Source organism: Condylura cristata, unplaced genomic scaffold (assembly GCF_000260355.1).
Source record: "Condylura cristata isolate star-nosed mole 26May11 unplaced genomic scaffold, ConCri1.0 scaffold00032, whole genome shotgun sequence".
NCBI lineage: Eukaryota > Metazoa > Chordata > Mammalia > Eulipotyphla > Talpidae > Condylura > Condylura cristata.
This window is the reverse complement of record NW_004567133.1, coordinates 5,911,721-5,937,946: the sequence shown is the minus strand read 5'-3', so window position 1 is coordinate 5,937,946 and position 26,226 is coordinate 5,911,721. Positions and strand designations below refer to the sequence as shown.

The 26,226-nt window shown below is 52.5% G+C and overlaps 1 protein-coding gene across 1 annotated transcript in view; it reads right to left on the bottom strand.

Moving 5' to 3' along the window:
• Positions 1–25,707, bottom strand: part of GSG1L (GSG1-like) — a 97,254-nt gene extending 71,547 nt beyond the window's left edge. The window contains exon 1 of the mRNA XM_004692052.2: positions 25,665–25,707. The gene's annotated coding sequence lies outside the window, so the exon portion shown is untranslated. The remainder of the gene's footprint in view (positions 1–25,664) is intronic.
• Between the last annotated feature and the right edge of the window lie 519 nt (positions 25,708–26,226).

Below are 26,226 nucleotides of genomic sequence, written 5' to 3'. Positions count from 1 at the left end.
CCCCACTGTGGGCTGAGCACCATTCAAGGCTCTGGGGACACAGCTGTGAAAGAAGCAATGGGCTGCTCCCTCAGGAAGGCTGAACATAGCAAGCCTTAAGAAGCCAGTGAGGGGGCCCTCCCTGGTGGCGCAGCGGGCTAAAGCACAGCACTGAGAAACTAAAGCCACTCAGCATGAGTTCGATCCCCGCCTGCCCCAGAGGTGACCACAGGGCGCGGCAGACCTCTCCTGACCCGCCCGCGGCTCCCCTCAGCAGTGTACTTCGTCAGTCGGCCTGCTCTGCTCCCCACTCTGTCTCTGGTGAAGCCTCTCACCCTCCGCATCTCTGTACCCCAGTTCTGTATAAATAAATAAATAAATCTTAAAAAAAAAATAAGAAGAAGCCAGTAAGGTCTTGCCAGATAATGACAGCCACGGCAGAGTGCGTGCCTCTGTGCCAGGCCCTGGAGCCAGACAGCGTGGGTTCCAATCCAGCCTCTGCTACTTCCTTTGAGCACAGGATTTAACCTCTTTGTAGTAAAAAGATACCAGCACACAGATTACTCCCCTTTGCAGTGGGGGCGATGCCCCTTGAGGCCCGTGGGCCTCCTCGCTCTCGGCAGAAATGGAGTCACCTCACCTGGGGACAGCCAAGAAGGTCTCGTCCTGTCCCTCCCCTTTGGCTGAAGCTGGGACCATCCCGGTGGCTCCGGGCCCGTTCCAGACCTCCTCCAGGTTCAGCTCTGGCAGGCCACGGAGACCACGTCTTTGCTGGCCCTTCCTGGCTGCATCTCACTCCCTCATGCCTTTTCTCCTGAAAGTACCGCTCACAAACAGTGTCTCAGGAACTCCGCTTGAGATCTGCTTCAGTAACGTGGGGGCGGTCACAGCGCCTCTCTCATAAGATGGTTGTTGAAGATTAAATGAGTTAATAGAATTATTTTCTTCCCCAGGCTGTATTAAGATAATTGATATATCAGAAGGAAAAAGATAACTAATTGGATGGTTTCATTTATCCATGGAATATGCAGGAAGGGGTAAGAAAAAGCAAAACTGGCAGGCCAGCCACAATCTGGCAATCTGAGGCAGGGAGAGGAAGGGTCAGAGCAGAGCAGGGACAAGCACAGGGACGGTGGTGATGGTTTATGGGTGCCACAGTGAAAGGAGAACCATGGAGACGAGCCCCGAGGTGAAAATTCAAATAATGCCCAAAAATTAACAACGATGTAAGAAAACCAATGACAACTAATTAATTTTAAAAAATAAAGAGATAAAGTTAAAAGATAATCTGTAATACTGTGTAACTTTAAGGTGTTTAATGTCATGATTTAAAATACACGTGTATTGCAAAATGATTATCGTCCAAAAAGTTCACGTATCTCTATCTAGGCTTGGAACAGCACACGCTAAGTGCCGTTTCTATCTCTGAATTATTCATGGAAAAAGAAAATGGTTTAACATTAGAAAAAGGCTACATCAGTGAAGGGGTGTCCAGGAAAGTGTCTGTGGGGAGGTGACATACATTTGAGCTAAATTCTGGCTGATAGGAGGGAGCCCACTAGAGAAGAACTGGGTTCTGTAAAATCCATGCACAGCTCGTGCAAAGGCCCTGAAGTAGGAGCAATCTTGTTTTGTGCTTTGTTGCGGTAACAGACAGGCTGGTGTGACTGGGCCCCCAGCATGTTTTACATTCGTTTGATTTACATTTGCAGAGCATGCTGGCTGCTGGGTGGACAATAGATTCATTGACTTAACAAGTATTTCCTGGTGGTCTGTTTAGTGCCAGGCAGTGTAACAAGTATTCTGAGGGATCCAAACATGCACCCGACCTCAAAGAGCTCACAGGCAGAAGAGTGAGTTTGGGCATGAATGTGCGACAATGTACAATGTCCTATAGCTGGCAGAAGGGGCAGGGAACACTGAGTGCTTAGAAGAGGTGGGGACTGAAGGACGACTGGACCTTATGCAGGGATGGTAATATCGTGAGGAGAGAAAGATCAGGTTTTCCAAATCAAGGGAGAAGAGTGATAACGGAATAGACGTGGAGGAGGAGATAACTTTGTCCAGAGCAACTTAAAAATCAGATAAGGATGACTTCATGAGGCCAGAGAGAAAAACCGAGCCACATTGTGGGAAATCTTAGGCGCTAGTTAAGCATTTGAACACTCCTTGCATGGAGGCAGAGAACTATTCACAAAGTTCTAAAGAGAGGAGTATCAAACCATTGGCTGGTTGTTTTTTGTTTTTTGTTTTTTTATGTTGAATATAAAATTTATACCCTTCAGTTGTAAAAACAGAAAGTTCAACTCAAACAGAGGTGACCAGAAGAATTATTTTCTGCTGAAATGTGCAAAAGCTTGTCCAGCTTCAGGCACTGCTGGATCTAGGACACAGTCCTCTAACTTTCAACTCCACTTTGTGTGTGGAGCTCAAGTTCCACGTAGTGGCAGTAGAACTGCTGCCACACTGACCAGGGAAGTGCTGGTTAGCCACCTCTCGGGGGAAAGTCCCTGGTTTATGGCAAATACTACAGAGAAAGTCACATGTAAAGTCAGTTCTCAAGGTCATAGGAAACAACCCAGAACACCTAGGCCTATACTCTACTGCCTTCAAATCCACAGGTTCCATCATATGCCTAGGGGGTGCAGCAAACAAACTATCACAGCTCATGGCCTCTGTAGGACATGGAGCCCTCTCTCAACCGTTGCCATGGCGAGGGGACGATGCTGGCAGACACCTGTGTCTCACACTCCATCTTCAGCCCGAGGCGCACAGCCTGAGCATAAGGATTGGTATCCAAAAGAAAAACTGGGCTATGGACTATGGTTTCCAAAAGAAAGGGTGCTGGGAAGGAGATAAATACAACCAATTGTTTTTCTATTAAAATGGTGAGGGGAGGTTATGAGGATTGAATGAGAAAATGGACATAAAAACTCTTGTAAAGTGGAAAAGCCTTTATAACTTCTGTAAACTTGTTGGACATTTTTATTCTTGGTCTGGTACTCTGAGTTGCTGATACATCTGACTTAAAGTCCCATAAAAAACCACAGGAGACACCTTGGGGAGCATGTGGTCTTGAGATGAACGATTCACTACTCCCTTTTCTTTTCTCATGGCAGACATTGCTAATTGATCAAGGCACTCTCCCACAGAGCCCGGGTGATGCTTCCAATCCATCTCCATACTGCTGTCCAGACAGGCACTACCAAGTGAACAGAGAATGAACGAAAGATGAGTTTTCTGTGAGTCTTGAGCTAGTCTGATTCCATCACAAGCCAGAGTGGAAACAGCCCTCAGAGAACAGTGTGAGTTATCAGAAGAGCCTGAGCCTTCCCGTGCATAGCCATTCCTGGAAGAACCCAAGATGACGGAGGACTGAGTTAGGAGCAAAGGAGGTTTGAGGGGGTGGAGATGCCCAAAATAGAGGTGGCATCCCCCTGCCATGAGAACAAACCCACCTTCCCTATTCCAGTCATCAAGGCTTTCCACTATCTGGCCCTTGCCTTCCTCTCTGATTTCACCTCCTACCTCTCTCCCCTTTGCCTTCCACAGCCCAGCCATCTTGTCCTATTCTTCAAAACACACCAAACTCAGCCTCACCCCAGGGCCACTTGGATGTCCCCAAAGAAAGACAAAGCTATTCGCCAGCAGTCCTAGGCTAACATTAACTTAGCCAGCAAGGTCAGAAGAGAGGTCCAGTTTCCCAGTAAGGACAGGAAAAACCCAGGCCCGACTCCCACCAACCCACTAGAACCCAGTACCCATCATGGAAAGGGAACAGCCTACCTCGTGAGTAATGTAGAGCACATATCATTTGGCTTTCACCTGGAAGGTGAAACTGGAGCCTGGCTATTAAGAAATTTATTTTCCCAAGACCCAGGACAAAGGGCACAGAGGCTAAGTGGGTTTATGCTGTCTCTCCTGATGAGGGCCCTCCTACCCCCGTCAACAGGTGTGTTCAGAGAGAAAAGGAGAAGTGATGGGGAATCTTGTGTGGGTAAAAGCGTCTTTTATTATGTGTTCAGAAAGTTCTCTGAGGCAAACTTGAGGCCTTGCATTGATGCCCATCACACTTGAAGAGGGGAATAAAAGGACTCTCATTGTCTGACTTTAAGCTAGCCCCAATGCCTAAGTAGCCAGCACTCACCTTTAGGCTCCTGTAACATTCAGGCTTCCTGATGCCAGAGTCAATTAGCAATGCCTGCTGGGGGGGCGGGGGGGGGCCTATGGCATGCGAGCCACATATGTGCCGGCTTCGGTCTATGGGCTTTCTTGGACTTTAGTGTTGCAGCTCAAGGCCAGAAAGATCCCACCTGAGCCTGAACTGTCAGTACACCCGGCTGACTTAATTAAAGTGAACGGAATTACTAAGTCATTATTTAACGATGTAAAGAGTTTCCAGGAGCAGACACCACCTCCAGAGAACTGCTGTGCTCTCTGTCTCTGCCCTGGTTGCACGGTGCTCTCTCTCCTTTATCATCTCTCCTGCTGCAAGTGTTTTCCCCATTTGCTATCTGATCTTGCAAAACGGGAATGAGACATGTTTTGCTCAGGAAAATGCAGAGCAACCCAAGGAGCGTGGGCCGGCCACTGGGTACAGCCACCATGCCGGGAAACCACTGTTCATCACCACAAGCTCCTGTCACCCTCCCGATGGCAACCTGCAGGAGCACTGTGATGGGTTGAAAGGCCCTGAGGGAACCTGTAATTAAGTCCCAGAAGATTGCCTATTCTCCTGCTGGTGAGAGGAAAAAAGAGCAAGACACAGCAGGCGTGTCCAGACAGGGCTGAGCAGAGAAACCAGCCAGGGACAGAGGCAGCTTGGGCTTCAGTGGCCAGGAGCTGGGGATATGTTTAGTGGCAGGGAATGAGGGGCTAGATGGAGGCAGGTGATAGCTGGTCAGATCCAGGCTGAGCAGGACTGGAAACTTTTAAATTCAATCATAGAAAGAAATCAGTCCATTCTACCTACTGTAAAATTCTATTACCCATCAATCCACCTATGAACAAACATTTGCTCTAACCAGAGCCACATTTCAAAGTATAAATTCAATTGTATTACTCCCTTGCTTCTAACTCAGACCTGATGGTCAGATGATATTTGATATGCACCAGGACAGCACTCTGATGGGTCAGATACTGAAATACTTCCATGTCAGTTCATACAAGTAAGTAGTTGCTATCTTGAGCAATATCTACTCCCACCCAAGAGCCCCCAACACACACACATTGTCCCTGCTTTGCTCCAACGCCCGTTTCTCTCTCCTCTGCACAACCCTAATTCCCCGTCTCTCCCATGGCCAGAAGAATGTCAAAACTGCAGTTGCCCCCACTATGACGCTGTGTCTCCAAGTACCTTTCTGTGCAAAGTATTTGTCTAATTCCATTACTCCAATATAGTCTATGTCTCCCAGTAGAACATAACTACAAAATAGTTTCCAGCATGCATGGCTCTATAATTATGCTTTTCCTTCACATTCCTATAACCAAATACATCTTATGTACTTATTATTTACTCTAGTAAGTTTCTCTACTCAGTTACAATAGATTGTGCCCTAATTGATATTACCAGTAATTTCTGGGGAAAGATGGGACTCTCTGATGTGAGATGTTGACCTGAATTTCCAGACCCTGTGACTCCCTCCTCATCTCCTTTCCATGGTTCACTGCATCCTGCTTTCTCTCCTGACTTAAGCCGTCAGACCAGCCCTCTGGACAGCTCCCAGCATCAACTGCCCCAGGTTCCAGTGCAATGATGATCTCAGTCAATCCTACAAACCAGAACCAGCCTTCTTCCCAAAGATACACTGGTAGAGATATCCCTGCTGGTGCTCACCCCCCACCCCATCACTCATAACTGCTTCAACATATCACCATTTAAGCATACTATTTGCATATACAGCTTTGACAAACGGAGCCAACATTTCATGGCTAGGCAGTCTGGCGCTGGGATATGGGCTGGACGTGACCATCAGCTTTGCTCTGTCACCCCTGGCCAGGATCCAGCCTCTATGTGGCACTCGGCACACGAACTATTGCAGGGCGCTGCCTCCGTCCTGTGTGCCCAAGGGGCTCCAGACTCCCGCCGCCCCCAAGATGAGAACCATCTCTCACAGCCCCATCCCTGACACTGTCCATCAACACCCTGCCCAGTGAAAAAGGAGGGGAATCCACGCACATGAAAGTGCCGAAGTGGCTATATCGTGAGGACCATATTTTCAGGGGCGGACAGGGAAGTGTACAACAAAGACAAGAACACCAAGTCTGGGCTCTAGATGCTTGTGTCCAAGTCTCATCTCCCCCACCACCGACGCTGTGACATTGTGCAAATTACCTAACCTCTCTCCCTCTCTCGGCCTCAAGCTGCTCGAGTCAAACTAGGAATAATAATACAAACTTCCTCAGAGGGTTGGGAGGACTAATTCAGTTTAATATGTATAAAGCGCTTAATATTTAATATTTATAAATGTAATGTTTAGAGAGTACTTAAATCAGTAGGAAAAAATTACATATGTACAAATATACATAAATGTGTAGGTAATATAGAATGTTATGTACACAAATATATAAATATATCACTATAAATATAGTACTAGACATTTACTATATACTATACATACTTGTTAAACTAAATGTTATATATTACCATCACGCATAATATACTACACGATATATATTATTTTTCAGTGTGATGCATATGTATGTGTTGTATGTGCACTCAATGCTAACGGTTGCAAGAAGCAAGGGGAAGGGCCTCCCTGGTGGGATAGGGGGTAAAGTCTCTGCACTATCAAGCTATCAATAGCCACTGAGGCAATAGTTCCATCCCGGCCAGGGAGGTGACCCACATGGCACAGCAGACCTCTCCTGTTCCGCCCGCTGCTCCCTTCAGCAGTGTACTTCAGTAGATCTGCCTGTTCTGCTCCTCACTCACTGGGGGGTGAATCCTCTCACCGCCCCCTGGCACCTCTGGCCTAAGACCCCAGTTTTTATATGCATAAATAAATGTTTTTAAAAATTATTTTTAAATAAGCAAGGAGAAATAGCCAAGTTTATTATCCTAACACGGCCATCATCATTATAAAAATTATTTTCTTACATTTTCTTACACTGATCTTTCTTACATTTGCACACATTCTTACATCAGGCTGAATCTACAGGTGTGTGTCTGGAACTTTTTGCATAAATAATGCCATAAATGTTGTTTCATTTGACTACACAACCTTCAGCTTCCCTTTTTGATGACTTTGTACCAACCCAGGGAGTAGATTCTCTTGAATGGATGCAGCTATTGGCCTTGGACCTGGTAAAGTGCTTTAGGCTGCAAGTATCAACAAGCCCTGACTCAGCTGTCTTAAACAATAAATATTTTCTTATCTCACCGAAAAGAAACTTTGGAAAGAAAGCATTTCTGACTTGATTAATTTAGCAACTCAACATCATCGCAGATGAAATCTTTCCCACATCTGTGCTCTGCCAGCCTGAGAGTGATAGATGATGGCCTGTCCTAATTCTGACCCTCATAGCCATTACTGGACTGCTACAATCCAGACTGAAGTGGAAAAAGAGACTGACTCATCTCTTCAGAAGACTAGGAAAGCTTTCCACTGTCTCCCAGCAGAACTGGGTCACAAACACCCTACTACGAAGCCCATCACTGTCAAGGGGACCAGATAAACTTCATAATTCAGACCAATCAGTGTTCACTCTTGGGATGGAGATACAGGGCCACACACCCCAAGAGGGAGTGTGTGAACAAAAAGAAATTCTTTTTGGAGGAAGGGCGAGAGGGTGGACAGGGATTGAAGTGCCAGCTAACAGTATCTGTCTTGTTCCTTGTTTGATCATTTCAGTGACGTCCAAATTAAAAGAGGCAATGAATTGGGGTAAGAATTCTTAAAGGAGATGGCATCTGGGCTTTGAAGGGGATGTAAATGTCAACTGTGGGAGAGGCTGGCATTTCTGGTTGAAGTGCCTGTATGGTAGAGTCCAAGAGACAGTGGTGGGACATTTTCCAGGAAAACTGAGTCCCTGGGGGGTTGAGGTGATGTGTGCAGTAGTGCAGAGGGGTTGACAGTGAAGCTACCTGGGATTCAACTGGGAGAAATGATTTAATGCTGATTGGAAGAGGAGACTGGGTTCAGAATCCAAGGATCATTAGAAGCCACTGAAGATTTCAGAGGAATAAAATAGACAGAGGAAAGCTAAGCTTTGAGCCCAAAAATGTGGGTCTGCTTATAAGATGCACAGCAGGGAGAAAGTGGGCAGAGAGGCCAGTTAGCAACAGGCCACAACCACCCAAGGCTGGTGCCACAGGCTCACCCCCTGGCAGGGCTCACAGGAAGGGAATGAGAGTCCCCTCATCGTGGCTTCCACAGGGTGTTGGGCATGGGGTGCGGCTGACAAGATGAGTGATGGTGTCATTACTAAGTCAACAAAGACATAAAGACAAAGTATTTACCGAGAACATGACTCGCTCGCAGCGTACCTGGAGTATAGGATTTCCAGGCAAGGTGCCAGCACCTCCAACAGTGACAGCAGAAAGCAGCCCAGGAGGCCCAAACAATGCCACATTTATGCCAACATCAAGATACTAGCTGGATGAAACTGTGTCCGTTGTTAACGTTTAGAAAATTTCCGTGCTTTACTTGAAGGAGAACTTCTACTTGGATTTTAATAAAACGGGCTTCGAGACACAAAACCAAGAAAGGAGTGACAGTGGGGTAGGAGCCCTCATCTTCACCAAGGAGAGGACCAGGCACTAGGTGCTCCGTGTGGGAAGCGATCCCTGGTGTGTTCCCTACCCACGTGATCACAAGTCAGGCCAGAGGACTCAGCCCCAGACCTGTAAGACGTGGGAGGACCTATCCTCTCGCTCACGCCTTCATGCCTTCACTCACGTATGCATCCCGATTAAGCATCTGCTAAGTGCCAGGCCCTGGGCTAGAAATGGAGCCACCATCACCGTGGTCTCGATCCCCACCCTTGAGAGTCCTGGCCAGGCTAGTGAAGGATGCGGCAGCTGCAACATGTTGATAAAAGCAAGGCACCCCAGCAAAGAAGCAGTGGCATCTGGCGAGGGGTGAGAGAGCTACCCAAAAAGAAATAGGGCAGAGATTGGCAGCGGGGACGTGCTCACTGAGACATGGGCACTGAATTATCTCCCAGTTAATGATCACAGCAACCACTGTGGTCACTTTTCAGATGAGGAAACTGAGGCTCAGAGGACTAATGTTCAGTTTCAGAGTGATGCTAAACCCAAGCCTTGACCTCGACATCAAGCCTCTCCCTCAACCAACTAACCAACCATCTCTATACCCACAAGATGCCCCTTCAACCTACTCTCCACACAGAAGCCAAAGGATTTTTGGAAATGCAAATCTGACCTCTTCACCACCCACCAGAATCGTTCCCTGGCTTCCCTTCTAACACATCTCCACGCTCACCGTGTCTGTGCTCCAGGCCAGCTCACTGGCCTCTTCTCAGGCCCCTTCCTGATGCCGTCTCCTCCACCACAGGCCCTCTGCACATGCTCTGCCTTATTGGGAACCCTTCCCCACTTACTGCCCCCTCAAACTCCTAGCTGGCCCACTCACACACCCCCACTCAGGCCTCAGTCCACCGTCACCTCCACCAGGGCCCCCTCGCTGATTGCCACGCAGGTAAGCATCCTTCGTTGCTTCAGTTATCAATCCCCCTTTCAACGGACCGGTGAATCTCAACCCCCGCCATACACACACTGGCCTAGGGAGAGTCTAAAGAACACTGAGGCCCAGGCCCCAGCCCCGGTCAGTGGATCAGACTCTAAGTGGGGGGTGCGAGAGTGAGGGCATCCATCGTTCTGAAAATCTCCCCAGGGAATTCTACAGAGTAGCTTTCTAATCAGTGCTTTATCATAATTTGCTGAGTGCATAAGTCATTCTTAGAATGATTTATTCATGTTTGTCTCCTCCACTAGAGCCTAGCTCAATGAGGACAGAGCGCCCACCCCAACCCTCCCTCTCAAGGTCTCTGGGGAAGTAAACACTCAGTAAATCCCTGTCCCCATCCAGCAGGTGAGGAGAAGCCTGGTAGCCGGCCATGGACTTTGCAGGTGCTCTCGCACCATGCACAAAATCCTCTCAGGTAGGTTGCTATTGGCCCTGTGTGACAGGTGGGGAAACTGAGGCTCACTGTCCCAAGGTCTTTCAAGGAAAGCAAGTCCCAGCACGTGGACCCCAGTCCAGGTCGATCTGACTTGAACTTTCTCCCCACCCAACACTGCCATCTCCTCAACGTGACAGAAAATAACACTTGTGAGGACGAGTCCCGGAGGGAGTCTCATTACGTGTCCAACTTGGTCCCTCACAGCCGCTTCACCCCATGCCCCGTCCTAAGGAAAATAAAATCCTTGTGAGTGAAGAGAAAGCAAAACAAAGCCAGGGCTTGGTGTGCCGGGCTCACCTCGCGCGAGGAGAGGCCTCTAATTGGATCCCGTTCAGCCGACAGCGAGTTTCTGTTGACATTTGACTGGCAGCGGGGTGCAACACAAAGCGGGGTCAGAGGGTCCTCAGAGTGGCCCGAGGCCAGTGGCAGGGGTGAAACCTTTGTGGCTTTGAAGCTGTCAGAAGCCACACTCTGTCATCCTCACTGCCATCCCCAGGGAGCAGGGCACCAGCCTGGAGCGCCGTTTAACCCCAGAGCTAAGGCATTCAGAGTCTGAGGGTGGCTGTCTTTCTCGCTTTCCTCCTGATGAACTCAGAAACTGGAAAATCTCCCAATCACAGCATGATAACAGACAGAGTGAACGAAGGGGCCAGGCCCAGGTGAGCTGCGATTCTCAGTCCTGGAGGCTGGACGAGCATTTAAAAGTTAAGGATCCTGCAGTCTAACCTCAGACCTATTGCATCGGACTCTGAGGAGACGAAACCCAGGAACCCGGGACTTCCCACAGTCTCCCGCGTGATCCTAACCTGCTACCAGATGTGAGACCCACTTGACCTGGGAGGTGACAGGCTGCAATCACAGTGTTAGGGGGACAATCAGCCAGGACAGCTCTCCTGATGACAGCTACCTGCTGTTCCTTCTGGAGCCATTCCTCTCCCACCCTCAGTCCCGTAGTTTGAGGTCTCACTCCAGGCCCTAGGAATGGTCACAAGCTCCAGGCCCAGTCGATCAGCATTATGCGTCTCCCTAAGGACAGGGATTGACTCAAGAAGGGCAAGTAACCCAAGTCAGCCGAGTGAGAATCATGCTGGGGCGTGGGATGCTGCTGAGGAAGAAAACGTCTCTTCCCTTGGGGACGGCTCTGGAATCCCTCTCAAAACCCTCTGGGACCCTCCAGCACTCGCTTTGCCACCTTATAGAGAGCCACACTGTAAATAAAGTCTTAAAAGAGAAACTGCAAAGCTGACAGTTGAAAAGAGAGATTCCAGTGATGTCATTTGAGTCCTGGATCCAGCCATACCTGAAGGCTGTTTTCAGCTTCTTGGGTCCCCAGATTCCCTCCTTCCTTTCAACCAGTCTGCATTGTGTTTCTGCCATGTCTGGCCTTGGAAAGCCTTGGCTGCTGCATTGTTACTGGTATAACTGCCTCACAGAGAACTTGGTGAGGGAAGGCTGGGAGCCAGTTTCCTTCCACAGGCCCAGAGCACTCAACACAGAGAGCCCAGCTCTCTGCCTCCTCCACTGCACCTCTTTCATTTCCTGCTTTTAGGGGTTCTCAAGAGCCCCGATTCCACTCCAGACCCCCACCCAGCTGGCCACGCCTCTCCGCAGGGCACCTGTCACTCTGTGTATTAGAGACGAGGCGCAAACCCAGCTGCACCTGCCAGCCAGGCCTGTGCTGCACGCCTCTGAGAGCCAGGCGCTGAGGAGCTCCCTAATTCCGTGCTCGAGGTCCCTCATCTCAGTCCCAGCCCGTTCCTGTGTCTTTGGGCAGGGCACACGACCCTCGATATCAACAATAGCAGCTTTCCTAGAACAACTATAACCTGCAAGTCGGCCGCTGCTGCTCTAGTTGTAACACCTCACTGACCCCCGACGCCCACCCAGCCCTCACCTCCTTGGGTCTATGCTCAGATGACAGCTCTCCCGGGAGGCCTTCCTCCCTGCGCCCACACACAGCAAGTGCCCTGCTCCAGGCGCCTCCTCCGCTGGTCACGCCATGTCGGGCTTTGCTTGTTCCACATGCATTCTTGGGATGGAGCTCAGGAAGTGGGCTCGTTTTCCTTTCATGCAGCTGTATCCGGGGTCTAGCATGGGCCCAGCTCACAGCAGGTACTCAAGCAGTGTTGGCTGACTGAATCAATGGACTCAGCCCCCATAAGCACCCAGCAAGGTACCTAGTGAGTTCCTAGCCCTAAGCAGACCTCTTTCTGCCTGGGAGTAGGGAGTCCTTTGCACCCACTTGGTCCTCGGCTGCTGTGGCTCAGAGATGCTTTTTACTTGATTTCCAGAGTAACATGAGGAAGGGCCCAACATACCTGGGGGTCATTTCCAGGTCACCAATGCAGTCAATAATTTGACATCCGCTTCTCCATTTGGGTTCTTGTGAGGCCAATCAAGGGACAAGGTCCCATCTCAGAGTCATTCATGAAGGCCAAACAACTAACATCAGAACAAAGAGGATGAGCCTGGGATTCCTCCTGGCTGAAATCTCCTGCCTGTGCTCACCAAGGCCCAGCCGCAAGGGCACCCTGCTCCGACCTCACTCAGCCTGGCATGGCCAAAGGATGCCTCCACCCCGCTGCCCACAGCCCAGCCCTTGCCAGGCCGCGTGCCAACCCCCTGGGCCTTTCTTTTAGTGGAAAGCGCAGTATGAGGGGTGTGGAGAGGCAGTTTCCAGAGGTGGAAACCCAAACCCGAGACGCACGTGAGGAGACACTCAGACAGGGAGCTAATCAGAGAAATGCAAATGAAGGCAGCGAGACATCACTTTATGCCGTCTACTGATCAGGTGGGAAAACACGGCAAGCCGGGTACAGCCCAGTGTCGGCCCAAATGGGGGGGTGTGGGACACTCGGCGGTGCCGGTGTTCATTCTGCAGGTGAAGTGGGCCTGTCCTACGACCCCCAACCCTCACACGGGCCTGGGGCACAGGCCTGAGCATGCCCTTCAGTGTCCTCAGAGCCTGGGCCGCTCGGCAGGGCCAGTGCGAATCCTGGGAGGGGGTAGGGTTATGGATATGCCACAAGCTAGTGCTTAATGGGACTTAAGAAACCAGGCAAGATCCTTCACGCATGCTGAGTCCACAGGGGAGCCCGCGCTGCTGGGACTGACCATACTTCCGCACCCCGCACCCCGCTAGCTTTGAGCACCGCTATGTGACTTGCCTTGTCCCACGGCATATGAGCATCAGGGGCCAGCCGCCACCCCAGCCAAGGCTTGAGAAGTATCACGGATGTCTCTGCCTCCTCTGGTTCTTCTGCTGTTGCATGAGAGTCCCCCTGGGAGAGGCTGGTTCCAGAATGGTAGGTGGCCCCGGCAGACCTGACCAACCCCTCGGCCTAACACAAAGCCCACTCAACCCACAGAGCCAAGGCGAGGAAAATAATTCCTGGCTGTGGAAGCCATTGAGATTTGGGGTGATTTATTATACAGAATTACTGCAGAAATGGCTGACTAATACGCGCACTATTTATATACAGGGAAGCTATGTGCAAAAAGTGACACATTTGTAAGAACGCATAGAAACATAAATACTTTAAGTGGAATTGACCCATAGGGAGGAGAGGTGGGAGGAGGAAACAGGCGTAACGAGAAGTCAGTCAATGAACGGAGGCTGTGTGGCTACTTGCCATCACAGGCCTGGTCTGAGCGGGACGATCAGCTCAGGCTCTTCCCCTAAGCCGCTGCAGTCCTTGCGGGCTGGGGCCTGGAATAGACCTGGGGTAGGGGGCACAGTCACGCTCAGTAAACAGAGGTCGATCCAGTGACTAGGATAGAAACCATCAAAAGCCTTTGTCGATCAGATCCCAGATTCTCCCTCGGGAAGGAAGCACGTCTGAATGTGGAACTCAAATGCCTGGGAGGGCTCTGGGGAGGGGTCTGGTTCCCTTTGCCTCAGAGAGGCTCAGAAACAGGCCCAGTCCAGCAGCTGCTGGGTGCTGGGCCAGCGAGGGTCCCCGTGCAGAGGGCAGCCCGCCACGCTCCCTCCGCAGACCCAGTGCAGGGAAGACAGGCACACCGTGGAACTAAATGAAATCTTCCTCACCACCTCTGCTAGGTTATTTGTCAACTTCAGTCCTAAAGCGACATTGATGAGAACTCCGCGGGAAATAATGAGACAGCAGAAGGCAGGTACGCGGCCGAGAAGGCAAGGCCACCTTCCCAGCCCAGCGCGGGGCCCCTTCCTGGGCTGAGGGCCTCCTCCTCTCATTCATTTAATTCTAAATGAACCCCCAGAGAAAAGGCATGGAGGTGCAGGAAGGGGAGGAGGCTTAACCAGCTGTGAATTTCATCTCCAAAGATGTGAAGGAAATCAGAAGTGCAGGACCCTAGAACTTGAGCGAGGGCGCCCCCACAGAGCGCCCCATCTGGAGGGTGGCCAGCCCTGGGTGTCGGCGTGAGGAACGTGCTCAGCCTCCTAGAGCGTCGGCTTTGCCCTGTGCGACACGGCACACAGGTAGCCCTGTGTCCCGGGCTGCTAAAGTCAGTGACAGGTGCCATGCCTGCCTCAGCGCCCAGGCTCCCGGCTCTGGTGCCGAGCCTTGAGCTGAGACTCCACACCCACTGAGGCAGGCAAGCAGTGTCCTTGTGGAGATCAGAGGCTCAAGGACACAAGACGGAAGACAAGTAAATGCCTCCAAGACTGTAGCAGGGTTTGCACAGTGTCCTCTTTAGCCAACTGGTAGGAAAAGCATCTCCAAGGAGATGCCACTGAGGAGAGAGCTGAGTGGTGACCTTTATGGACTGCACTGGTCTAAAGAGGACACAGGAAGAAGTCCACTCACCCCACACACCCCAAACCCCCCCCACCTCCCAGTCAACAGGGCCCTGCACGGGCGGGGCGGGAGGGTTAGATGGCCCCCAAGGAGGACTCCACTCACCGGTCCTGGCCTTTGAACGCTGCCTGGGTCCCACCGCCCCAGCTCATCACACCCCGATGGGGAGGGCTGGGGTTCAGGCCTCCACTTGGGTTTTCATTTCCAATGCCAGCCGGAGTCTAGGACGTCAGTTCTGACTGAAGGGTCCTCCCCGCTGAGTTTGTGGGGCAGGGAGTCAAAATCGCAACTGAGCGCACACTTGGGCCTGGCCGGCCCTTTGGGGGTGTGGGGAGCCCTGCGGACCCAAGTAGGGATGGTGCTAGGATTCCAAAACAGTAAGAAACCAGATCTGTGAGCGAGAGGTGGCAGAGACCCCGCGGACTCTTGAGTTACTGTAAGGGGGTAGTTTGAGACATCGGGGGAGGTTCCCACAGCCTCGGGGTGCCCTCTCCTTTCCCTACCTGTCCCCCTGCTGCAGGGAGGGTTGCTTGGGTGGGGGAGGGCTGGAGCTCCCAGGTCACCCAAGCAAGACTTTGGAGTGACAAGAGTATGGGCTTTTAAGTTCAAGAGTCACAATTTTTACTGCAAACACCATTGGCCCTTGAACAACACAGGGTTAGAGATGTGGACGCCCCTCCCCCACGCACAGCGGAAAGTCCACGTACAACTTTTGACTCGCCAAAACTTAGCTATGAATATCCTGCTGTCCACTGGAAGCCTTGCTGATAAGATAAACAGTCGACAGACCCATATTCCCTACGTTACAGTAATTACAACCTGTCTTCTTAAATAAAGTTAACTAGAGGAAAGAAGATGCTAACAAAATCTGAAGGGATGATGGCCTCCCTGGTGGTGCAGCAGGTTAAACCGCAGCACTATGAAGCTGTCTGCAGCCACTGCAGCAGGAATTCGACCCCCGGCCAGGGAGCTGACCACATGGCGCAGCAGACCTCTCCTGTCTCCCTGCTGCTCCCCTCAGCAGTGGGTTTCAAGCTTTCTGTTCTGCTCCCCGCTCTGTCTCTGGTGACTCCTCTCACCCCCTGTACTACGCTCTAATTAGTGACAGCTTCAAGAAGCCAATCACAGAAGTCCTGAAATCATATGATTCCATTTATATGGGCCCAGAATTGGCAAATCTCGCCCACAGAAAGGAGACCAGGGACTGTCTGGGTCTGGGCTGGGGGGTGGTGCATGGAGGGGTGATGGTTAAAGGAAACGGAGTTTCTTTTCAGGTAAAGAAAATGTTCGTCATCTATGGTGGTGATTGTGGCACAATTCACAGATTAGGCTTCAACTGTCGACTTTCAGTGGCCATACTGCATGATAAATGAACTATGTATTAATAAGCTTTTTACCCCTCAAAAAAACTTAGTTAAAATGAAAACACTATGCCTATGCCCCCCTCCCCCACCCCAGAGATGGCCAAGACCCAGGACGAGGCCAACCAGACAGACCAGCGTACAGAAACCACTTGTCCTTCCCCTCGACCCCTCGGTCCCGCCACCCTCCTCACTGGGCCCTTCTCTGCCTTCGGCAAAGCACAGCTGTCAGTCAGACACATGAGAAGCCAGAGTGCCTGCGGCCACGCAGGGGCCAGCACATCCCAGCCAAGAGACGCAGGGCTTGAAACTCAAAGTGAACTTCCAAAGAAAGCCTAAGTGAAGCAAAGCGTTGTGGGAGTGAACCTGGCTCCAGAACCCGGGCCGGGTCTGTGAGCCAGCTCCTGGGCAGCTGGTCAGGGCTGGGGCTGCAGCCTGCAGGGCACACCTTTGGAGCGAGCATCTCTCCCGAGTTTGTAGTTCCTGGGGCTCCCGAGCCAGGGCAGGCTCTCAGGGGCTCGCGCTCAGCTTGAGCCCTTTGCTCCTCACACAGGAGGAGGTGGCAAGTTTGGGGTTCTGGGTTACAGCCCAGACTCTGCCGTGCCTCCAGGGAGCCCAGCAGATGGCTGCAAATGATGAGACTGCAGGAGCCAGCAGATGGGGTGCGTGAGGAGCAGAGGGTGCTCTGGACCAGCTATGGGTCCCCTCCACTGCCGCCTCCCTCTGCCCCTGGCAGCTGTGAGCCAGTGGGCCACCTGGCTGGGTCAGAACACACAGCAGAGCAGATGAAAGAACTTCCCGGGCTGGAGAGGCCAGCCAGGGTGGAAAGGCCGTGCGGGTGGCAGAAAAAGCAAGGGTGCGCAGCATCATCGCTTTGCTGTGTGACCTCAGGCAAGTGGCTTAACTTCTCTGAGTCTGTGTCGTTGCGGTCAGCCAGAGATAATAAAAAAAAAACATTGAAAGAATTAAATGAAATAAGGCGGGTGGCTGTATCTAGCAGGGACGAGAATTCTGGGCATTGTTCACTAAAGGTTAGTTGAACGTTAGGTAGAACGAGATGCAAACAGAGTTACGTTCCAAGCAGCTTTCCAGTCAGCTGGGCCAAACCAAGATGATGGGGAAATCCAAGAGTAAGTCCATCTGACAAAGCTGGAGTCAGGTCTTGCACCGACTCCGGATGTGGATTATGCCACGTGATGGCAGAAGACACCCACAGAGCGCGCCACCCTCCCATTTTACAGACGAGACCAATGAGCCGAGAAGAGACTGCAGCATGCCATAGGCCCCACAGCCAGTCGGGCAGAGCAGGGTTTGAGCCAGAGCCTAGACTCTCACAGACACTGCTCTCAGACGCTGCGAGTTTAAATCCCAACACGGCCACTGCCCGGTCATGGAGCAGGTTCCTTCACCCGCTCAAGCCTGGGCTCCCTGATCTGAAAGCTGGGGAAAATAATATCACCTATTTTGCGACTATGGAGAGGCCTGAATCCCCCAAGAGAGACGGGTTGGTAGCAAGTGCTCAATGGTGTGTCAGGGCCCACAGTGAGGACCCCACTTCTTAAGGGCTGGTTTGCAGCGGGCATCTCACTACACTCAACCTGCACACCCCACCCCGCCCTGTGCCATTCACATAAACCAGGTTTGCTCAGTGCGTAACTTGTACAACTGTACATGGCGCCCTGATTTGCTGCTGCATGTCTAACTTCATTCAAAGGAAGCGTCGTGTGTCTAAAGAGAAGGCCCGTTTTGAGTTCAGGTCTGCAGCAAATGGAAGGGTCTTGCAAATTCTATCCCAGAGTATAGCAGTGACCCACAGCACGGACCTCCCATTCAGGCAGAAATCCCGCCTGTGGAAAGGTTTTCTGGGCTGTGCAAAGGGCCATCCTTCAAACCCAGATCCCTTGTGGCTCAGCAAGCCCAGTCCCCCCAACACAACTGACACCCCAGTTCACAAGCAAGCAAAGGGCTGCATTTAAGCATCCGATGTAATTTCTCACATCAAAGTATGATAAGACCAAGGAGTCATTTAGAAATTTAAATTACCACTGTTTACACCTCACAGAGTCTTCTCACCATGGAGAAACTGTTTCCAATTACGAGACATGAAAGCTGGCCACCGTTTGGGGTTAATATGACGCTCTCCAAGAGAGTGAGCAGGCGAGGCTACCCAGCCACCTAATTACCTGGAAAGATAATCTTGAATAATTGGAATTAGAGCAACTAAAGCAATTATTAGATGTTGTGATCTCTGGGAGTGGGCCTCCACCAGGCACGGGGATTTAATCACCTTTAATAAGAGCATGTAATTAGAGGAATCCAGAAATTCAGAACAGAAAGTGACAGAGCCAGCACTTCAGAATGGGGGAGGCGGAAGGACTGAGGTGACACTGGGGGGAGAGATGCGGAGGGGAGAGTGGGAAGGAACTGTAGGAGGAAGAACTGAGCAGGTGTTGCTACAAAAGACAAAAGGCGCCGGGTAGGTGAGCCTGGCTCTTGCTTTAACTTGCTGTGTGACTTTAAGCAAAGCACTTAACCTCTCTGGGTTCTTAACCACTTTTCTTCCACTCTTCAATCACACAGTAAATGTTGTGTATCTGCCACGTGCCAGGCACCGGGGACACTTGGTCTCACCCCTTTGTACATGTCTTTGTTCATTCTACCAGGAGTGGCCTTCTGCGGGGCGCCTTACACACGAGAAAGAACGCTGGCCTCCTTTGGAACCCTCTCCGCATCACGCTCCTCCATGCAGCCTTCCTGGACTGTCATTATTCCTTCCAAGGCCTTCTGTCCAGCCCCTGCCTTTGTCTCCTATTCACAGATGAGCCCCTGCCCCTTGCCTGTCTCCTCTACAGAAAGGCTCCTCAAGAGTAGGATCTGTGGGTGATTCTTCTGCCTGTCTCAGATCCTGGCACACAGCCTGGCATGGAGGGGTGCTGACCACTGGACAAAGGTCACCACAGCCATTCCTGAGAAAGGTCAGTCTGCCCTGCCCCCAACAACTACATGGCACCAGGTCCTTTATGGCCAGGATATGACCTCCTGGAGGAGGAACCTGGAGCCCAGCTTCCCCCACAGAAGGACCGGGGTCCCTGGGGGACTGGTGATTCTCACGCTCGGCCAGGAGGCTGAAAGAATTACCTCTATATTTCCTGGGAACAGCAGGTGAGATGAAATAACGGACGTGGGGACCACTTTGGTCATGTCCTTCCTCTCCATGTTCCCAAGTATCTGTCTCAGTGGAATGAGAGAAACAGAGTTCCCACTTGAGATCACAGCGCTGTGCCTGGTGACCTGTGAGCATGGAGGAGGGAGCATCTGGCTCAGCCCTGGAGTGAGGGAAGGCATGATAGAGGCAGGCCCTTTGTGTTGGCTCAGGAAGGACGATGGAAGGATCTCCGGGCAGCCAGGAGTGCAAAGATGGTCCAGGATTAACACACAGGCCAAGGATGTGCCGGCCACCCCACATTCTCAGGCCGCAGCCAACAAGCTGACCTGCTTTCAGCTGCAGTTCAGTTTGGGCATCTATGGAAGATGGTTCCCTCTCCCATCCCTGCTCAGCATGTTCTGGTCTCTGCGTGCTTCCGTTGTGTGACACAGATCAATGAAACGCATGATGTTAAGTGAGCCGCAAAACTGTCAATCAATGTCAGAAGGAGAACAGAGAGGTTGGCGGGACCAAGAAGAGAGACTATGACAGGGTCTGAAGTGAGAAATGATTCACCCAAGACTCAGGATGCCACTACAGAGCCACCACATTGTCACACATCCCTGAAGGAGTAAACAAGTGAAACCGACAAGCTTTGGAGGTAGTTTCACAAAACTTGTTGGCTGGCGGCTGCCAGGAGTCCCAGCTCGCTGGGAAATGGATATGGAGCAGGAAGGCTTAAAACACAGCTCGATGCAGGTGGGTCAAGGTCTGAGTGCCCTTACAAAAGGGCCAGCCAGTGGGCACCTGGCCCCAGTCCCTTAGGCCATGGGAGCCACAGAAGGACAAGGCCCAGTGCCTGTCCTCAGGAAGTGTCCAGCCTGGTGAAGGAGGTCACCTCAACACTCATGGAGTCCGTCACCACAGGTAACCCTGGAGTTCAGAGGTGGGGAGAAATAAAAAAGCGTAAGTCCACAGAACAAGAAGCACAACAGACAAAAGATGTCAACATTTTAAGAACTAGAAAGTTAATGGCTGGCAGTTAGTGACCTAGCAGGTAAGTGAAGGCTAAAAGCTGAGCATGTACACAGAGGAAGACAGTGAGAAGCTCCTCAGAACGTAGCTGAAACAGAGACAAAGTTCCCAGCTGAGTTTCAGGCTGAAAACCAAGAATTAAAGGAAGTCTACACTGGGGCCTGGGAGCACTCCATGACTTTGCCCTGTTCAACACCCAGGACACTGGCAGGTGGGTTCATACACTAAGGTCCCTCTTGGGGAAACCAATCAGCTGAAGAGAAAAGGCTGGTGTGGGTTGACCAGTTGGACTTTTTTGATGACTGGAAGCCCCTTGACTTTAATTTTTAATTAAAATAACTTTTAATATGTCATAAGAGGAAAGGAGGTGGTAGTCAGAACACTTTGAATAAATCACCCATGAAGTAGGGTGCAGGAGGAGCAGGGCTCGCTGAAGGAGGGGAGGAAGGAGCCGCCTGGAAGGCAGGTGGAGATGGAGCACACAAGGAAACCGAGGAGGAGGGAGGAGGGCCGGGGAGACTGGGCAGAGCCGGCTTCACGAGAGCACTCAGCCACTTTCTCCTTCGCCACTCTCAGCTTCCGAAAGTGTGTCCCACCCCGCGAGGACAGAGAAGCAGGAGCCGGAAGAGCAGTTAGCAGGCTCCTGGCATGTCTTGATGGCCAATATTAATCACGAGAAGCGCTTTCGCTCGCTCACTCACTCTCCGAGAGAGCCCATCAGCCTGTGAGAGTAAGCTCCACCTGGGCTTAGGTCCTTCCCCATGTCCTACCTTGACGAACAGTTTGGGACAAATGTTTACTGGGTCCTGTTATCACAATAAAGAGCAGAAAACCTAAGCGCCTGCAGTACGGGTCTAAAGTGATCGTCCTTTCCTCCCCCAGCTTTTTCCAGGGCAGGATGGGTTCTTCAGTCCTCGTCTGGAGCCCTGGCAAGCATTCACTTAGCTCGCTTCCCAGTGAGCCACTCCTGGAGGCGGGGGACTTTCACCTCATTGCACCTCATTGCACCTCGAGGCCCAGCCCAGAGCCACTCACACAGCAGGTGCTCAGGAAATGTTGGTCGGATTGCAAGGCACGTGGGGGAATGGCAGGCGCACATGGGTGCTGGGAGAGGGAATGGCCACCCAAATGCTGGAGAAGGCAATAGATTCCTTTGGAACGACAATGACCAGAAGATACCTTGATGAACACATGTGCCCGCAGACCCAGCTGGACCAGCTCCCGTACCACCAGCTGCCAACCAGTCCTGAGAGCTGTGGTCAGACCCAGAGGGTAGACTGGACTATACCCAGCAACTACTCACCCCACCCCCCAGCCCAACCCTTCCTGTGGGTCATGTGTTTCTGCCCCATGGGGTTGGACCCGGCCGTGTGACTTGCACGGGATGTTAGCAGATATGACGCCAAAAAGTGTTTTCTGTGTCATTGGCATCTTGTCTTCCTGTGCCCTCTACGCAGCCCCCTCAACAGACTCACACGATGCAGACTTCGGCCCAATCTACCTCCTGGAACCAAGTCAGCCTCCATCAGCCAAACCCACAGACTTGAGCAAAAATAAGTGAGTGCTGACCGCCCCTGAGTTGGGGCAGCCTGTTACACCACCTTGTTGTGGATATCGTGGAGCAATTCCAGGACTGAAGATTATCTGGATGGTGGTGTTTATTTGGTCAAAGAATCTTGCTCTCATGAAGTGACGAGAGGCAGAGAAGCCTTGAGGAAGCAGATGGAGAGGCTTCTCTGCAATCTCACTTTCCCCGCCTGTAGACACTGCTGTTTATCTGAATTTGCACATTTCTTCTTCACAAACTGCCTGGACATATTGAATCCTTTCTTACCCACAGCCTCCCATTGCCTTCAGTAGACCTTTGTTAAAGGGCTCACTCCCCTGTCCTGCCGAGGTGCTCCATGCAGCTCCAGGCCTGGAGGTCCAGGGGTGGAGAAGAGATCACTGTTCCCCCTCACACGTTCCTTGCACGCGTGGCTGTTGATCAACTATGAGGCAGCATGCTCAGAGTGGAGTGAGGGCTCTAACTGAAATGTCCAGCTCTCGGAAGGGACTGTCTCTGTACTGTGGACTATCACAGGACTAACTGTCCCCAAAGAAAAGAGTTCTCTGCACTCAGATGAAAAACATGGACATCTTACATGGACATGCATATAATATATGCACATAGATGTAAATGTGTCTGTCGATTCACATCTCTCATTTCCTTATCTTCAAGGACTGATAAAGCAAACCAATAGTGGATATCTGAGGGTGGGCTTCTGGGAGCTGTTTCTGCACATTTAGGAATTACAGCTTTTATAACAAGAGCGTGGCCAGCTGAAAATCAATGTTCCTATTTTGTTCATTCAGCACAGACTACATTTCAGGTAGTAAACGTGATGTGAAGCCACAAAGAAGGGATGGAGAGAGACTCTGCAGGAGGAAGGTCCACTAAAGGGGCTGTCCAAGCAAGTGTCCCCTAAAGACATGACATCCAAACCAAATCCTGAAGGATGAGAGGGGGCCAGCCCTGCAGAGAGCTGAAAACAGCACTTCAAGAGCAAGCCACAGCAAATGCAAAGGTCCTGAGGCACCCCCTGGCTTGGCCGACTCAAAAAGAGTAAGGATTTTGGAGAGCTGGAGTATGGGGAGAGGAGAGGCTGCAGGACATGAGACCCCAGGTCTAGGGCGGGACCCCACAGACCTTGGAGGCCACAGCGAGAGTGCTGACTGGACTCTGAGTGACGTGGGAGCCAAGGAAGGCCTTTTAACCAGGAAGTCACATGAGACGGTTTATGCTTTTAAAAGATCATTCGGCTACAAGTGAGTCAGGGAACAAAAAATGGAAAGAAGTAGCAGTTAAGAGATTATGGCAGGAATCTAGAAGAAAAATGGATGTGGCTTAGGCTAGTGTAAAATGAAGAGATTTCCCGTGTGAAACACAAAACCAGAATGCCAGGCAAACTAGGAAAAACGCATGTCATGATAAAACACTGATGACAGATATTTTGCTGGGGAAAGGGTCAGGAGCAAAGGGCAAGAGCAGCTGGCAAATGACCCAGGGGAGAGGAGGTGCCCCGGAAAGAACTCGAAGGCGGACTGTGTTTGCAGAGAGTGGTGGGCAAGAGAAGGGAAGCAGTGGCCTGCGAAGTCTCTGGACTCAGCTCAGAGGCCTTGGGCAGATGCAGGGCAGAACACCGGGCACACACACCCACGCCCACAGAGGGCCGCGTTCACGGCGCTCACGCCACGTCCACATGTGCACAAACACCCCCATTTCTCACACACATCTGTGTACCTGCACATACAAGCTCACATGTGCCCACACATAGCTGCCTCCATGCCCGGAGCACAGGGGCCCGCCCTCCAGATGCCCGTGTGCACACACAGCAGAAAGCCCGGCTTTTTAGCAACGGAACCAGGAGGTTGAGACAGACCCTCCCGCTGAAGCCCAGGCACCCTCGCTCAGGCCTTGGGCACCCAGCTCGCTGTGCCACCGTCCCCTCAGCTGTAAGCGGGGACGAAACGAGCTGGTGTGTGCTCTCCCCGCAGAGCCTGGCACAGGCGGCACTGTGTTCGTGCCACGGTGTCATCCGAGTTCACAGATCCAGGGTGAGGTGGGGAGAGTCACAGGGGCGAGAATCTGGGGGCGAGCACTCCTGGGCTCACACGTGACCTCACACGGACTGGGAGGGAACCCCGCATTCCTGCAGTCCGGGCTCCCACCTGTGAAAGCACAGGGTGGTGAGGGCAGGGAGACAGGCGCGCAGAGCCCTGGACGGAGGTTTCTAGAGAGGTCCCGGGGCCGCCCGGCCAAACCCCGCCAGCCGAGGGAGTGCCGGGTGCCGAGAGGCAGCAAAGTCCACGGAAATCCTCCTGCAACCTGGCAGCGAAGCAGCCCACTCAGCCCCTTGTAAACATTTTATGTACACAGCCAGAAGGTTCTTGGCCTGCAAGCAAAATGATGAGGCCAGTAAAACGGGAAGACACAGCCTCTGTGTGGCCCTCCATCCTCACGACAGGGGCAGCGATAAAGGTCGGACGCCTCCGGGCGGCGCCCCGCGCACCCGCCAGCTTCAGCTCATCGGCGCCCCGCACGTGCGCTCGCACGCATGCGCGGCCTGCTGCTCGCGCGGGGACCCCGCCAGCCTCGTGACCTGCCTCTGCGAGGCGCCGGGCCGCGTGGCCCCCAGCCCCCCACCTCCTGATGCTGCAGGAAACCACAGTCTGGCCCCACCCGCAGGGGGCGCGGCGGCCACACATCCTGGACGAGAATTCGCAGAGCCACGCAGGCCAAGGCCCCCGTGTGGAGAGTTTATGGGCCCGGACTTCTGCCTGGGATCCCCACCCGACGGCAAGACCAGAGCTCTCCGCAGTCTCCGTGGCCCCCGTGGCGGGGGCCACGTGGGTACGGCCAGGCCCCAGTGCCTCGGTTCCCAGGGACAAAGGCCCAGGCCCTGCCCTCCCTTACAGCCAGTGTGGCCATGTGACCAAGCTGTGAGCAGGTGGCATGGAGCCACTTCTGGGCCCCTGAGCGTGGACATGCACCTTTTGTCCCTTCTCTGCCCTCCTCCAGCTGCTGCACAGGATGCAGACGCAAGGGCTGGCGCTCTAGCAGCCGCTTCAGAGCTGAAGACAATGTCCACAGGGTGATGGGGAGGGGCTGGGTGGCCAGGCCCTGAGGACACGGGGAGCAGAACCAGCCTGGATTACCTGCTCTCCAGCTTTCATATGAGACATAAATGGATTGGGGCTGCTGTAACCCTGAAGAAGCTGCAGCCTGTACCTAAGCACCCCGCTGGCTCGGACTCTGGGGGCCGCTGGGTCCTGCTCACCAGTGAGACCGCTCAGCTAGGCTGGACGCCCCGCGACTGGGAGTCAAGAGTCAGGACAACTGGCCTCACCCCCAGGATCAAATCCTACAGCAGGAGAAAGTGCCTCTAACACCCCTCTCACCTGAACGCCTATCACACCTGACTCCCCCCACACACACACAAGAGGGAAGCACTGAGCCCCGCTGGCCACCTGCTGGGCAGGGGCAACAGGCCTCCTCCAGCTCCTCTGCACTCACTGGGAGCTCCAGAAGCGCAGCTGTGCAGCAGACGCTGTCTGGGAGGCTGGGCCGGGTGCATCCTGCATTGCTGCTGAAGGAGAAGCTGGGGGCGGGGTTGCCACCCGGTGTGAGCATCTAGGATGAGGAGGCTGGCAAGGGGGTGCTGGGGGGTGTATGCTCACCTTTCTCCGATGCTGGCGCCAGGTCAATGAAACTGCGACATTTTTCACCTATAAGAACAAAAGGAGGGTTTTCAGCATGTAAAAGGAAATGAGGTTCCAAGCTGTGCCTTGACCCCCCCCCAGGAGCCCTGTGACTGAGTGGGGCGCAGGGCCCAAACATCTCTGACCCCAAGGGCATCTTCCGCAGGCCTTACTCTTGAAAAGCCCGTGTCCCCAAGGAATACAGACGCAAAGTCAATAGCACCGGGCCCCTCCCTCTCGCCTCCCAGTCCAGCCCCCTCTCCTGCGGGTCCACAGAACAGTCCCTGGCACGCAGCGAGCACCCCACAGATATTGTTGAGAATATAAACGAGAAACTGAACGCAGGGACGGTGCACGAGAGCCTCGCCCCAAGCCTCGAGCGGGTAAGATGTCCTGGCGCCAAGCGGTCCTGATGCCCAGGACAGAGGGCGAGAAGCCACGGCCCTGGCTCCAGGCCCTCCCCAGGCAGAGGGCTCACACCAGGCCGCACCCACGTAGGGGCCCGAGGGGTCAGGGCCTGCTCTGCCCCTGGAGAATCAGG